General features: G+C 40.8%; 1 protein-coding gene across 2 annotated transcripts in view; it reads right to left on the bottom strand.

The window, feature by feature from the left end:
• Positions 1–7,089, bottom strand: part of SLC17A2 (solute carrier family 17 member 2) — an 80,188-nt gene extending 73,099 nt beyond the window's left edge. For both annotated transcript variants that reach the window (XM_025442464.3, XM_025442474.3), the window contains exon 1: positions 6,075–7,089. The gene's annotated coding sequence lies outside the window, so the exon portion shown is untranslated. The remainder of the gene's footprint in view (positions 1–6,074) is intronic.
• Between the last annotated feature and the right edge of the window lie 6,168 nt (positions 7,090–13,257).

Raw genomic sequence — 13,257 nt, forward strand, 5'->3', positions numbered from 1 at the left:
AAACTTATAAAAGCAAAGCATTATAGCATTATTTAATTCACCTACAAACATGTGCCATGGTAACCAGCAAAGGTGGCAGGGGTGAGTGGGTGGAGGGAAGAGCTCATGACTCAAAACATAGGTAAAGGTAATCATTTCCTTAATATATGAATGGTGCTTTTAAATCAAGGGGAAAAAAATCCCAACAGTCCAAAAGGTAAACCAGAAAAACACATAAGATGATGGTTCACCCAAAGAAGAAATATGATGATTCTAAGCAATAATTTGAATATAAAACCAAAATAAGATACCACTGGCACAAATCAAATGATTTACTGACATTCTGGGATAGGCTATGGCAAAACAAAACCTCATACTCTCCTTTTGAGGGTGTAAATCGATAAACTTCTAAGAATATTTATCAATAGCTCTAGAGATTTAAAAGGAGCTATCCTTTAGCTCAGTAAATCTACTTCTAAAAAATTATCTCACTGATACAGTTCTTGCACTCTGAATAAAAAAATCCATTACTTAGCATTGTTTATAGCAGAAAAGACTCAAAACAACCCACAGATCTATCAATAGGGTTATGATTAACTTATGTTTCACTCATACACTGGAAAATTATAGAGCAGTTCAAAATACTAAGATATCTATATGCACGGACATGTTAAGATCCTTTGATGTATTAGATGAAAAATGTAATTTGCATGCACGAATAGTATATAACAGTTATGAAAACCATACACTTGCACATATTTTCAAATGTGTAAATGCATAGAAAGGGTTTGTAAGGATGAACACCCTCTAACCTTTTCCAAGGAGAATGTATGCACCAATTACTTTTGTAATTAGAGAATAAAAATAACTAAATAAGGTGTACCAGGTTCACAACAGCCTTATGTGAGAACTGTGCTACTCGATGGTCCCTTGAAATGCAAAAACTGCCAGTTAGAACTTGTGCATGTCTGTGAACAAGCCAAATTCTGCCAGCAAACTGTGAGTCCTGGGGGGTCCCTGGGTGGCTCAGCGTTTTAGCACCTGCCTTTGGCCCAAGGCGTGATCCTGTCGATCCGGGATTGAGTCCCACGTCACGCTCCCTTCATGAAGCCTGCTTCTCCCTCTGCCTGTCTCTCTGCCTCTCTCTCTCTCTCTCTTGTGAATAAATAAAATCTTAAAAAAAAAAAACCTGTGAGTCCTGTAGAATACATATGTATTTTATGCATCCTTAAGAAGCGTTTATTGTATTAACTGAACTCCTGAAAGGACAGGCACACTACAAACAAATTTTGCTCAAACCACCGGATCTCCACGGAAGCTGCTAGGATCCAGTCATGAGCAAGCTGAGCTCAAACATCCTTAGAATTTCTCCAGAAAGCCGTCAGGTGGGGTGGAGATGGGCACTCCTACAAGTATCTGCTTTCTAACCTATGCTTGAGTTTGAGAACATCCTTACCTTCTGGGAAATGAGCCTTATTCTAAGGTTGCTCCTGAGAAGAATGTGATTACTACCCAGGTTGAAGCCTGGAACCAAGAACCAGGCTGGAATTGGGAGCCATACTGGAGCCAGAAGGGGAGTCGGAGGCGAGGGCAGGACTGCTTGTCAACTTGGGAGGGGTTGTCAGCAGTAATCAGTCAGCACTGGGGTCAGAGCAGCTGGGATCCTCAAGGGAAGGGTTGGATGAGCTCCAGAAGAAAAGGTAGTATGGAGGCCGGGGCCAGATCCAAACCAAACATCCGGACCTAGTTCACAAGTATTCTGGACATCAGATCAGGGGTCCCAAACCAAGTGGAGACCAGCATCAGGGCAGTTTCTGGAAGTGCTCTGGGTGTCAGGGCACAGGCTGAACACAAGAGCCAAGCAGGAGTCAGCCCCGTTCCTTGAGACTATTAGACCTGGGCATAGATTGGAAGAGGAGAAAGATGACCCCAGGAGGTAAAGGGACTTGAATACTAATGAGTGAGTAACTCTAATAAATTATCTCTTAATTCCATTATTCTGGAGGCCAAACCACATCTCTTAAACAAAAAGGAAGGGGGAGAAGGAGGAATGAAAGAATTGTGTTGCAAAATTAGTGGAATAAAACATTTAAAAAATGTCTAGCCCTCTCCAATCACATATCCTTCTCATCTCCAGTGAGCTAAGCTGGCTCCTGGGTTAGCGCATGTAGCGCATGGGCTACACAGCTCCTCGGGTTCCCTGATCGGGCTTCTGGGCTGGGACGGGGGCACTATGGGTTCTCTTCTGCATTACACTGGCTGTGAATTCACTTTCCTGCCTGGATGTAGTGGGAGAAGAGGCTCCAAGCTGGTATGACGATCTGGATGGGTATGTGAATCTGGCAAAACTTCCCAACAGGCTCCTTGGCCCAACAGGCCACTGGCTCGGCTCTGTAGATCGGCAGAGCACTGACTGGGCTCTCTGTGCAGCTGATCCCATAGATGGGGCTGTAGAATTGTCTGTGCAGCTCCCCAGGCACTCTAGTTAGGCCTTCTGTCCTGGCAGGACAGAGGGGCTACAGGCAGCATTCGCCAGGGCTTTGAGCTTGCTTCCCTGCCAGGGCAGAAGGACTGAACAAGCTCCAAGGTGTGTATGGCTCATTTGCTGTGGACTTAAATCAAGCTGAGCTGCTCCCTGGCCACACAGAGCCACCAACTCAGCTCTGCAGATGGGCAGAGCCACTGGCTCTAGTATCTACTTGGTTGCTCCTGCAAGGAAGAAGAATGCTGTCAGCCAAGATCTGGGCACTAGTTGCTATAAACCCTACCCCAACTCCTCAATCTGATTCCCAGGGATTGAAACCCCCAGATTTCCCCTATGATCCTTGTGAGGCAAGACCCAAGTGGGTCTCCCAGGAAGCATCCCACAATGCTCGATGAGCTAGATGTTCACCCTGAGTTCTCTCCTTTTTCCCACTGGAGAAACCATAGGCCTGGAGCGGGGAGGGGGGACCTCTCAGTGCATCGTTGTGCTGGTCTGGGGAGTGTGATGCAATCAGTATAACTGCTCCTCTTGCCCTTCTAATGCAATCCTTTTTAGTCTCTGTGTTCGAGGGGTTTTTTTCAGCCCTACTCCTATTCTAGGATTTTCAAATGGTGTCTTGCCGATGGATAGTTGCTAGCTGTCCTTGTGAGGAGGACTGATGTTGGCAACCACCTGCATTGCCATCTTGATGACATCAATCCCCTCCGTGCCTGGTTTCATCTTTAGACCATGCTTTCCTAAAAGTTCCTGACATTTGATCTTTTCCTAGAGCCATTTCTAAAATTTAGCATTGTTTGAAGAGTCTGGGAACTTTCAGACCTAGCAGTTCCTCGTGTTCAACTTTTTCTTTAACTTCTCTCTCTCCCTCTCTCCTTTCCATCATGCAATAAACTGCAAAAAGAAGCTAGATTGCACATTCCATATCCTGCCTGAAAAGATTCTTTAGTTTAACCATCCCGCTGATTCAGTGCCTTTTCTAGTTCCTATGACACCACATGAAACAGTGCCTCTCAATTTTTTGCAACCATGTACAAGGGATTCTCTTTTTACAGTCTCCAGTCATATTCTCACCTACCTGACAGCCTCCATGGCAGCCTCCTCAACGGCCACAAGGTTGTTAATAGCAACTTCAAGGCTTTTTGCCTTTCTCTAAAAATCTCAAGATATTCTAGCTTTTCTCTACTTACTCAGTCCCAAAGCTACTCCTGCATGTTTTGGATTTTGTTATAGTAGCAGTACCAAAGTCTATGTTAATACTCTATTTTTCTCCAACAGATTATCTCAAAACTCAGCAGCAGAAACAATCATCAAATTTATTGTCTTTCATATTTTCTGTGGTTAAGGAATTGGGGCTTTGATGGGATGTGCTATCTTGTAGTATTGTGAGATTTAGATGTCAGCTGGGGATGCATCTATCTGAAGGCTTGAGAGGGAAGAAGATCCACTTAAAAGGTGGTTAACTTCACAGGACTGGCAAGCTGAGTTGCCTATTTTTTTGAAGGCCTCCGTTCCTCTCCATCTGGGCCTCATCACAGGGCTGTTCATCATGTAGCTGCTGGCTTCTCCCAGAACAAGGAATCCAATTGTCCTTTATGTCCCAGCCTAGAATGTCACTCAGGAGCACCTCTAATGCTAACTCTACTGGTCATACCAACTAATTTCCAACTCAATATGCAAGGAGACTAATGGGTATAAATATCAGGAGATGATGACAATTGAGAGCCATCATCAAGTCCGGCTACTATTTACTGTTTGTTGTTTTCTACCATAGCTATGGGTCAGATTTTTCTTCTTTGCATACCTAGTGATTTTGTATTGGATGCTGGACCTTGTAGAGTATGCATATTTAATACTAGATTTCTTTGCTTCCCTTAAATGCTATTGGACTTTGATTTGATAGGAAGTTATTTATATATGAGGTCAATACATAATACTTGTTTTTAAGCCTTGTTAGGTCAAGTCTAGCATAGTCTTTAGTTCAGGGCTAGTTTTGCCACAGTATGAGGCAAAACTCTCCCGAGTTTCTACTGAAAGCCCCAGTGAGGACTCTGCATTCTGGCTGGTCAAAACTTAAACATCCCCCAGCTCTGTATGAGCTTGGGCAACTTTTTAGCATCTATTTCTCTAATTATGTTTTGCCTCAGCCCATGGGGTTTTATCCCATGCATGTGTGGTTAAGTATTTAGTAACAGACTCTGGCCATGCTTTGCCTGACTTCAATGAAGTTCAGTCGTCCATATCCATAACTGAGGATGTGAAGACAAACTTCAAGGGAACCCTTTGCACATTTCTGAGGCATTTTATCTCTTAGAGTTGCCTCCTCCCTGGCACTCAGCCTCCCATATTCCAGCCACCGCATTCCCCCTAAACTCTGCTTGTTCTCCTCAACTTAGAGAAAATGCTGTGTTTTGCCTAGATTCTCCTTCCTGGGCTGCAGTCTGGAAAATGTCTCTAAGGAGGTCAGAGAGATTCTATGGTTCACCTCATTTATTTCTTCTTTTCCAGGGATTGTAGTCCTCCACTGTTTGTTGCCAAGTTTCTGAAAACAGTTGTTGAATACATTTTGTCCCATTATTTACAGTAAGAGGGTGGTCTTTCAATTATCAGAGCTGGAAACAGAAATCTCCTTTTTTCCTATTTATGTCATTCATTTTGCTATCTGAGTTTACTGTTTGGGTTCACTCTAGTTCGTCTCCTTGAAGTAGGCTTTGAAGTAAATTAATTATAGGGGATTTCAGTATATCTGAAAAGGAAAGGAAATCCCTTTTCTCTTTCAATAAGTTAATAGCCATGTAATACAAAAAAATGATCTCATTTAGTTCAGGGCTAGTTTTGCCACAGTATGAGGCAAAACTCTCCTGAGTTTCTACTGAAAGCCCCAGTAAGGACTCTGCATTCTGGCTGGTCAAAACTTAAACATCCCCCAGCTCTGTATGAGCTTGGGTAACTTTTTAGCATCTATTTCTCTAATTATGTTTTGCCTCAGCCTGGGTGGCTCAGTGGTTGAGCATCTGCCTTCCACTCAGGGCATGATCCTAGAGTTCCAGGATCAAGTCCCACATCGAGCTCCCTCCAGGGAGCCTGCTTCTTCCTCTGTGTCTCTGCCTCTCTTTCTGTGTCTCTCATGAATAAATAAATAAAATGTTTTAAAATAAAAATAAATAAAAATTTAAAGATGTCAGCTGAGAGTAACTTTAAGAAAAAGATAATCAAGTTATAACATGGCTATACTTATAAAGAAGAATATGCAGGCACTTATAATTACCATTTTGATTTGACACTCAGTCAACAACTGATATCTGTTATTGTATTATATGTACGTACATATGTATATATGTGTACATATAGATATGCATATATGTATGTATATATGCACACATACTTTGTACATAATACATAATAAAATACTTACTATCTTATGCTGTGCAGAGGAAAACTGATATTCCTAGCAATTGTACATTTAAAATGATCTGTCTGTTTTTCTAGCGTCAATAGAGAATATCAGCATTTATTTTCTATTTTTGCATAGATAATTGAATATATTCTTTTCTTTGAAAGGAAAAGGCTCTACAAATTCTAAAGTTCAAGATTTTCTTAGAGGGTATCTGACCTGAATCATACAGTGGAACTGCTGTGGACTTCATAATCTTTAGTCTGCACGGATGATGCCCTGAGACATAATCCTTCTGCTCAGATTTTCTTCAAGACATAGAGCAGGAATTGCAAATGGAATCAGAATCCAGGAAGAGCCATTATGACCACATTTCCTGTTAGGCATTTAGGTCCTGATAGGAAGAATAGACTCAGAGAATATCCTACTACAAGAGAGAAGGTAGAAGAGAGGTAGTTGTTAACACTTCTTTCTTTTTGGCAACAGCTATCTAAACCTCTTTTCTAGTGTCAAAAGCATGCAATTTGATCATTTCACAAATATTTTTTCAAAAATATTTGCATTGTGGTAGACACCCTTCTAGGTACAAACCATAAAGCAATGAACAAGATAAACAGAAGTCCCTGCCCCTATGGAATTTACACTCTAGTGGCTGAGGAAGAAAACAGACAAGAGAAATAATGAAATACACAGTAAATTAGGAGGTTGTAACTGTTAGGGAGCAACCTAATAGCAATTACTATGATGTCCAGCAAGATAATGTGAGACCTCATCACTAAATAGGAATGTGTGTGTACCTGTATACACAAGTTAGTGTCTGTGTGTGTGTACACGTGTGTTAGTAAGCAGGGCAGGAAATTGCCACATTGGTATATGACCGAACTGGGAAGAAATGAAAGCTTATTCTTATAAGTATGTTAACATACATTAACCTGGAAAATAAATTTAGCTAAAGGAAGTTCAATACTCCTACATATTATCACTCATGACTATTATTTTATTCTCTTTTCTAAAATGGCTTGGGAACAGCATCAACTTTCTGGGTACCAATGTGGAAATTGATTTTGAATAATAAAGTATGTACTTTATTTTAAGCAGAATGTATTAGATTTAAGGGTTCACTGTAAGGTTTTAGTTTTTAGTAAGTAGAAAACATTTTTTAAAAACCTGACATTCCAGGGGGACTTCATAATAAAAAGCCCACACCTCGTTATTTTGCCATAACAGAAGTCTTCACTCACTGGACACTCCAGCCAAGCCCTCCAGATCTTTAGCACATTCTGGTGTGTGGAAGGATACTCTTAAAAATGCAGGAATCATTAAATTTGTTTTACGGAGGACCACCTCTTTGAAAGTAGAAGAGACAAAGGAATCCCATAACGTAACACAACAAAATCCCACCAAAGGGACATTTTTTTTTTTTATTGGTGTTCAATTTACTAACATACAGAATAACACCCAGTGTCCGTCACCCATTCACTCCCACCCCCCGCCCTTCTCCCCTTCCACCACCCCTAGTTCGTTTCCCAGAGTTAGCAGTCTTTACGTTCTGTCTCCCTTTCTGATATTTCCAAAGGGACATTTTTTCTCGAGTCCAACGTGATATTTGTGCCCTAAACAATTGTGAGGAATCAGCAAAGCAGACACTATAAAGCACTTGGAGGCAGTGTGACTTTAGGGATACACAAAATCCAGTATCTAGCAACAGAGAACTATAGCAAAAGTCATTGGCATATGCTTTCAGGCAAAATAAGTGATTATGTTTTGTATAGGCATGTCAGATGTTCAGAGCCTTTCTTAAGGGATTCAGAATGGTACGATATTTTTCATTCTCTGTTATAATGTGGTTCAACAAAATAAAACTCGCACACTTCAAGGCTTCAGGCTGACTAAGCCCATATAACAGTCAATTCATTCAAATAATAACTATCATCAACAACACAAAGAGAAGAATCAGCAAGATCATGATGTTAAAAGACCTTGAAAAAAATTAATAAAATGAAATAAATAGGTTTTCTTCCTCCAAAATAAAAACTATATTCCAGGTGTTAAACTGCTATGGAAATTATAAAAGAAATGTTAATAGGAAAAACACACAACTCATCAATAAAAACCCAAAGCCAACTATATCTTGAGCCAAGAATCAATTGCAAGCCATGATAGAGCTATTGAAGTTTTTAAAAAGTCATTTATTGAAGAAACAGATATTTGGCATAGAGATGGCTGAGCCAGAACACCCTTTGTAGGAATGTGTAGTTTTTGAATAGATGTTACCAATAGAGGTAGCAGTCATTATTCCCTCTTACTCTCTCTCTCTACCATTCTCTACCTCTCTGTCTCTGTCTCTGTCTCTGTCTCTCTCTCTCTCACACACACATACACACACACACACAATTGCAAAGTAGATTCCCAAATATATTAACCCTTTACGGTTTTACTTTCCATTTTTCTCTTTTTACTGAGTTATTTTCCCCACAATTATTTTCTCAGTAAGTATTCTCCAAACTAGGCAACTAATGAAATCATACAAATGTACACCCATGTCAGCAAACACGGACCTTTTTTTCCTTGGTTTTTGTCTTCTACCCATACTGGTTACATCTCTAAAGCAGTCTTTTACAATGTTATTCAAATAACAGGCCACCAGATATTGTTCCCTCTAAAAGTGCACCTGTGACTTTTATCAAGTCTAATGGAAATTCTGTGAACACACTACTGCTGCTAGGTTCAAGAGTCAAAGAGGGGACAGGGTTTTATGAATTTTTCAGATTGCTGACCAAGAAATATAGTTCATTTCCTACATTATCTATACGATTTAAAAGTGAAGGTCATAATATTTCTGGAACAGAAATTTGGTAAATTTAAAAACAAACAATAGCTTGCTTTTATTTCAATACTTTCTCTGATGTTTAAAAGGAAATACATTATCGAGGCCTTTTGCCAACAATTTGTTAATAATAAAATGAATAAAAGCTAGTGTGTTGCACAATTCCTTTGCCAGTAAGCAATGAATAAGTATAATCTATAATGTCAATAACTTTTGCAATAATATTTACAGATTTTCCACATAACTGATGGCTTATTTCATCCTCACACAGACAAATATGTACAAGACAAGCCATTGTCCCCACCGCATGCTTTTGTTATCTTGCTGAAATGTGGTGAAATGCATTGCAGTTTCAGGTGACTTCAGGAATGTTGAGAAATACTTTGTCCATTCCCTGAGAAAAAGCTTCATTATTTTCTTCATATGAATTCCATTCCCAGTTGATTCACTCCTGTATTAGCATTTGAGACCAAAAACTTTTCAGCAGACTGTTTTTCTGGGGTGAAACTCTATTTAATCACATGCTGTGTTTTCTTCACTTTGTCCCCATTGTCGTTGGTTAGAAGGAATAGGTGATTTTGAAAGTTTATAATCAACAATGGCTACTTGCCTCAATTTGACTAAGGGAGCGTCACCTGATCAAAGGAAGAATCTTCAAGTCACTGATGGTTGCCAGCACCAAAGGATGCATATATGAAGATCCAAGATCAATTTAGGTTATATTGTACTGTGTATTACTTTACCAGCTTTATTTGAGGGTCAGCTGTGCTGGGAAGCAGTTGGGTGTACTTACAAATCAAGTTTGCAAGTATCTAGGTTTCCCTGTACATGTTCAGAAATGCAAAGATGATAACCCTGTCTGTACATTTTGAAAAGAGCAGAGGTAGTTATCCTATATAAGGAGGAACATAAGGGATTTCCTTCCTTCCAGTCACCTACTGTCCTGGCCAGCTCTAGCCATGGACCCACACAGACCAGAGCCACTGTATACAGAGACAGTGCCCATCACCAAGACAAGAAATTGTTTTATCTGCTACCACAGTGACCCCATTTCATTTCCTAAAGTTCAGAGACCACCTCCACTTTGGGCCTGTGCAAAAAATCCCAAGGACAAAATGGCAAAACCCAAAGTGAAGGTTCTTACTATGTTACTCACAATTATGAGACACAAATCTTGACATACTCCTGCCTGTGCATGTGGTATTTATTTTGACAAGAGTCTCCTCAAGTCAAGGTTATTTATTTATTTTTTAATTTTTTAAAGATTTTATTTATTTATTCATGAGACACACACACACACACACACACACACACACACACACACAGACAGAATGAGAGAGAGAGGCAGAGACACAGGCAGAGGGAGAAGCAGGCTCCATGCAGGGAGCCTGACGTGAGACTCGATCCCAGGACTCCAGGATCATGTCCTGAGGCAAAGGCAGGCGCTAAACCACTGAGACACCCAGGGATCCCCAAGGTTATTTATTTTAAACTATAAAACGTGAGGTCTTTTTTTTTTTTTAATGTCTCTCTTTCCTTTTTTTTTTTTTTTTAAGATTTTATTTGTTCATTCAGGAGAGACACACATAGAGAGAGAGAGTGGCAGAGACACAAGCAGGCTCCATGCTGGGAGCCCGACGCGGGACTCGGGACACTATCCTGGGTTTCCAGGATCACACCCTGAGCTGAAGCCTGCGCTAAACCGCTGAGCCACCAGGGCTGCCCTAAAACGTGAGGTCTTATAGATTTTTCAATGTCAATGAATATAGCTTTCTAAATACAAATTATTATACTGAGGGAACATTGTGAAAAACATCAATAACCAAGTCAGGAGCCTGATCTCCAAGACATAACTTGAGCCTTTAGACTCAGAAACTCACAGAAACTTAGAAACCCAAATTGGAGAAACACTGCATTTAAAATTAAAAGTTGTCCTTTAGAGAGCCATTTAGCACAAAGTTGTTGGCGAGGACAGAAGAATATGCAGGCACTGAAATCAGGGAGGGGAATGGGGTGGAGGGCTGTGTGTGTTCTTTCCTTTCTCTCTCCTCCTTTCCTCCTCTCCTCCTCTCCATCCTGCTGCTAGCTCAGAGAAGGGCACGGTCACAGTAACTGTCATTCCTGAGAAATAGCTGTTGTTCACTGTTAAGGCATGCTTTCTCTTGGATCTCACTGGTAGGATTTTGCAGTCCCCTAATGCAGATACTCTTCCAGCTGACTTCTTTTAAAATCCCTTGTGGGGTTCATGCCACACAAGCCCCTGCTGAGGTTCCCTACCCTCCAGAGAGGGACCTGTCTGTTCACTCAGGCATAGCTCCTCTGTGCAATAGCCACTGATCCACGAAATCACATATCCAAACATCCCCCAAACTGGCATGTTTTTCTGCTACCCTTTCTCCTTGCTGTGCTAATGGATAACTCCGGCCAAGGCCCAGCCTTTAGAATTCTTTAGGCAGTAGTCATGGAAGTGTCTCTCAACCAGGATGAGGAAGGAGGAAAAGCCACTCATATACTCACAGGCACTCACATACATATATATTCTCGATGTATTTCAAAGAAAACTTCAATAAGTCTTTATCGTCTTTAGACTGTTGGCGAGGACAGTCACTGAACTTCACAGATTCAGTGAGGATCTGTCACCCACCATTCTCAGCTGAAACTCTGTGAAAACAGGAAATGCCCTGCTCGTATTTTGTTTTACATGTCTGTAAGTCATTATAAAACAAAAACAAGACCCGGATTCTTCATGCATAAAGCATTCACTGATATGGAGGAAAAACCATTGGACAAGCAAGAAAATCACAATTCACTAGTTTTCCCAGCTGCGCACCTGCGTAAGAGTAGCTTTGCCTCAGTAAACTTTCAGTTAGTCAGCTGTAAAATGAAAAACATGCACATACACATCTGGAATATCTGCAACAGGTCTATTTAGACTATTTAGAATGACATCTCCCTTATTATTGAATAGAATGCTGCATATTATAACATTTTGTAAGGAAGACATTACTAAATCATTACTTCCTTGAGGTGCAGGGCCTATGTCTCATTTACACTTCCATAGCAAGTGCTCAAATGTTTACCAAATGGATAAATTTTTGAATCGACCTAAAATGGAAGAAAGATTAGGATGGCAAGGATGCGAGTCTATGCCCTAATACCCGGAACTTTTGACTACGCTTTGTTACATACAGAAAGAGAATCAAGGTCACAGATGGAATTAAGATGGCTAATCAGCTCAGCTTGAAACAGGCAGAGTGTCCAGGATTATCCAAGTGGACCCAACGTAATCTCCAAGTTCTTAAAAGTGGAAGCGACCATGACAGGCTGGGAAATTTTTCAGTGTTTGCCATTGCACAATTTTCTTTCACTTGTAAATGAAAGTGATGAAAGTGGTTAATTTTCGCTTTTATTTCTGAAACCCAGCACTACAAGATTCTGTCCCATGAGGGAGATAATTTATACATACATACATACATACATGCAACAGTAGAAGAAAACTGAAGAACATGATGTTTTGCCAAATTCTTTGCTGCACATATATAAACTTGTGCTTGTATGTGTGCGTGTCCAGCAAACTGTGCTTGCCTACCCAGCCATATCCCCCAATGCAGATACCCTTCCAGCTGACTTCTTTAAAATTCCTTTTGCGGTTCACGCCACACAAGCCTCTGCCTGTGGTCCAGGGCTTTCTATCTTTCCTCTCTGCCATGCTCGGCATGTCTCTCATCTGCAGATTAGTTCTCATGTCATAAGCTGGCCTGCAGCCTTCTCTAGGACCCCATTTAGACACAACAGAATTGAGCAGAAGGAGAAGGGACTGTTCATCTATGTGCCTCTGATAATAAGAGAAGAGCCTTTTCTCCAAGAACCTGAAGGTTTCTCATATCCCCCTGGGCAGAAATGCAGTGGCATGCCCACTTCAGACACGATAACTGACAAGCAAACTGGATCACAATGTACTGACTGGCTTAAATCAACTAGAATTTCTTGCTGGGGCATGGGTAATGTATCTTTCTCAAGTCACATGAGTCGGGGCTACCCCCTGGAATGCAAATTAAGGCTCTACATCAGGAGAAAAGGTAGGAGCAGCTTTTGAGATAGGCAAACAAGATTTTTTCTGGTAGCACTTCTTGAAATTTTGACATGGTTCCCAATGTGTAGGGGAGAGTACCAACTGCAATTGTCCACAGCCAATCTTAGATGATCTTGACTATCCTATTCTGCTATCCTATCCCAGGAATAGTGGGAGACTTCACCTGAAACTGTATTAAATTAACTTATGCCATTCAGTCTGCTTTTTATGTGGCCAGAGAGGAAATAATATGGAAGCAAAAATCTATTTCTTCTGAGAAAATGAGTTATTATATCCACAACAATATCTTTCCTCTGAAAGAACATACACAGTAGCCCCAGTTACCCCAGGGTTACTTCCAGTCACAAAGAAATCGTTCTGGTACTCGTTATTCTTGGTGTTCATTAGAGTAGGAAAGAGTTTCACACACCCTCACAGAGTTCTCTCTTGCTACCACTTTGAGGAGGAAGCCTTTCCTGTTCTCTGTCAGTGCTTGGTCTAAG

Source organism: Canis lupus, chromosome 35 (assembly GCF_003254725.2).
Source record: "Canis lupus dingo isolate Sandy chromosome 35, ASM325472v2, whole genome shotgun sequence".
NCBI classification, from domain to species: domain Eukaryota; kingdom Metazoa; phylum Chordata; class Mammalia; order Carnivora; family Canidae; genus Canis; species Canis lupus.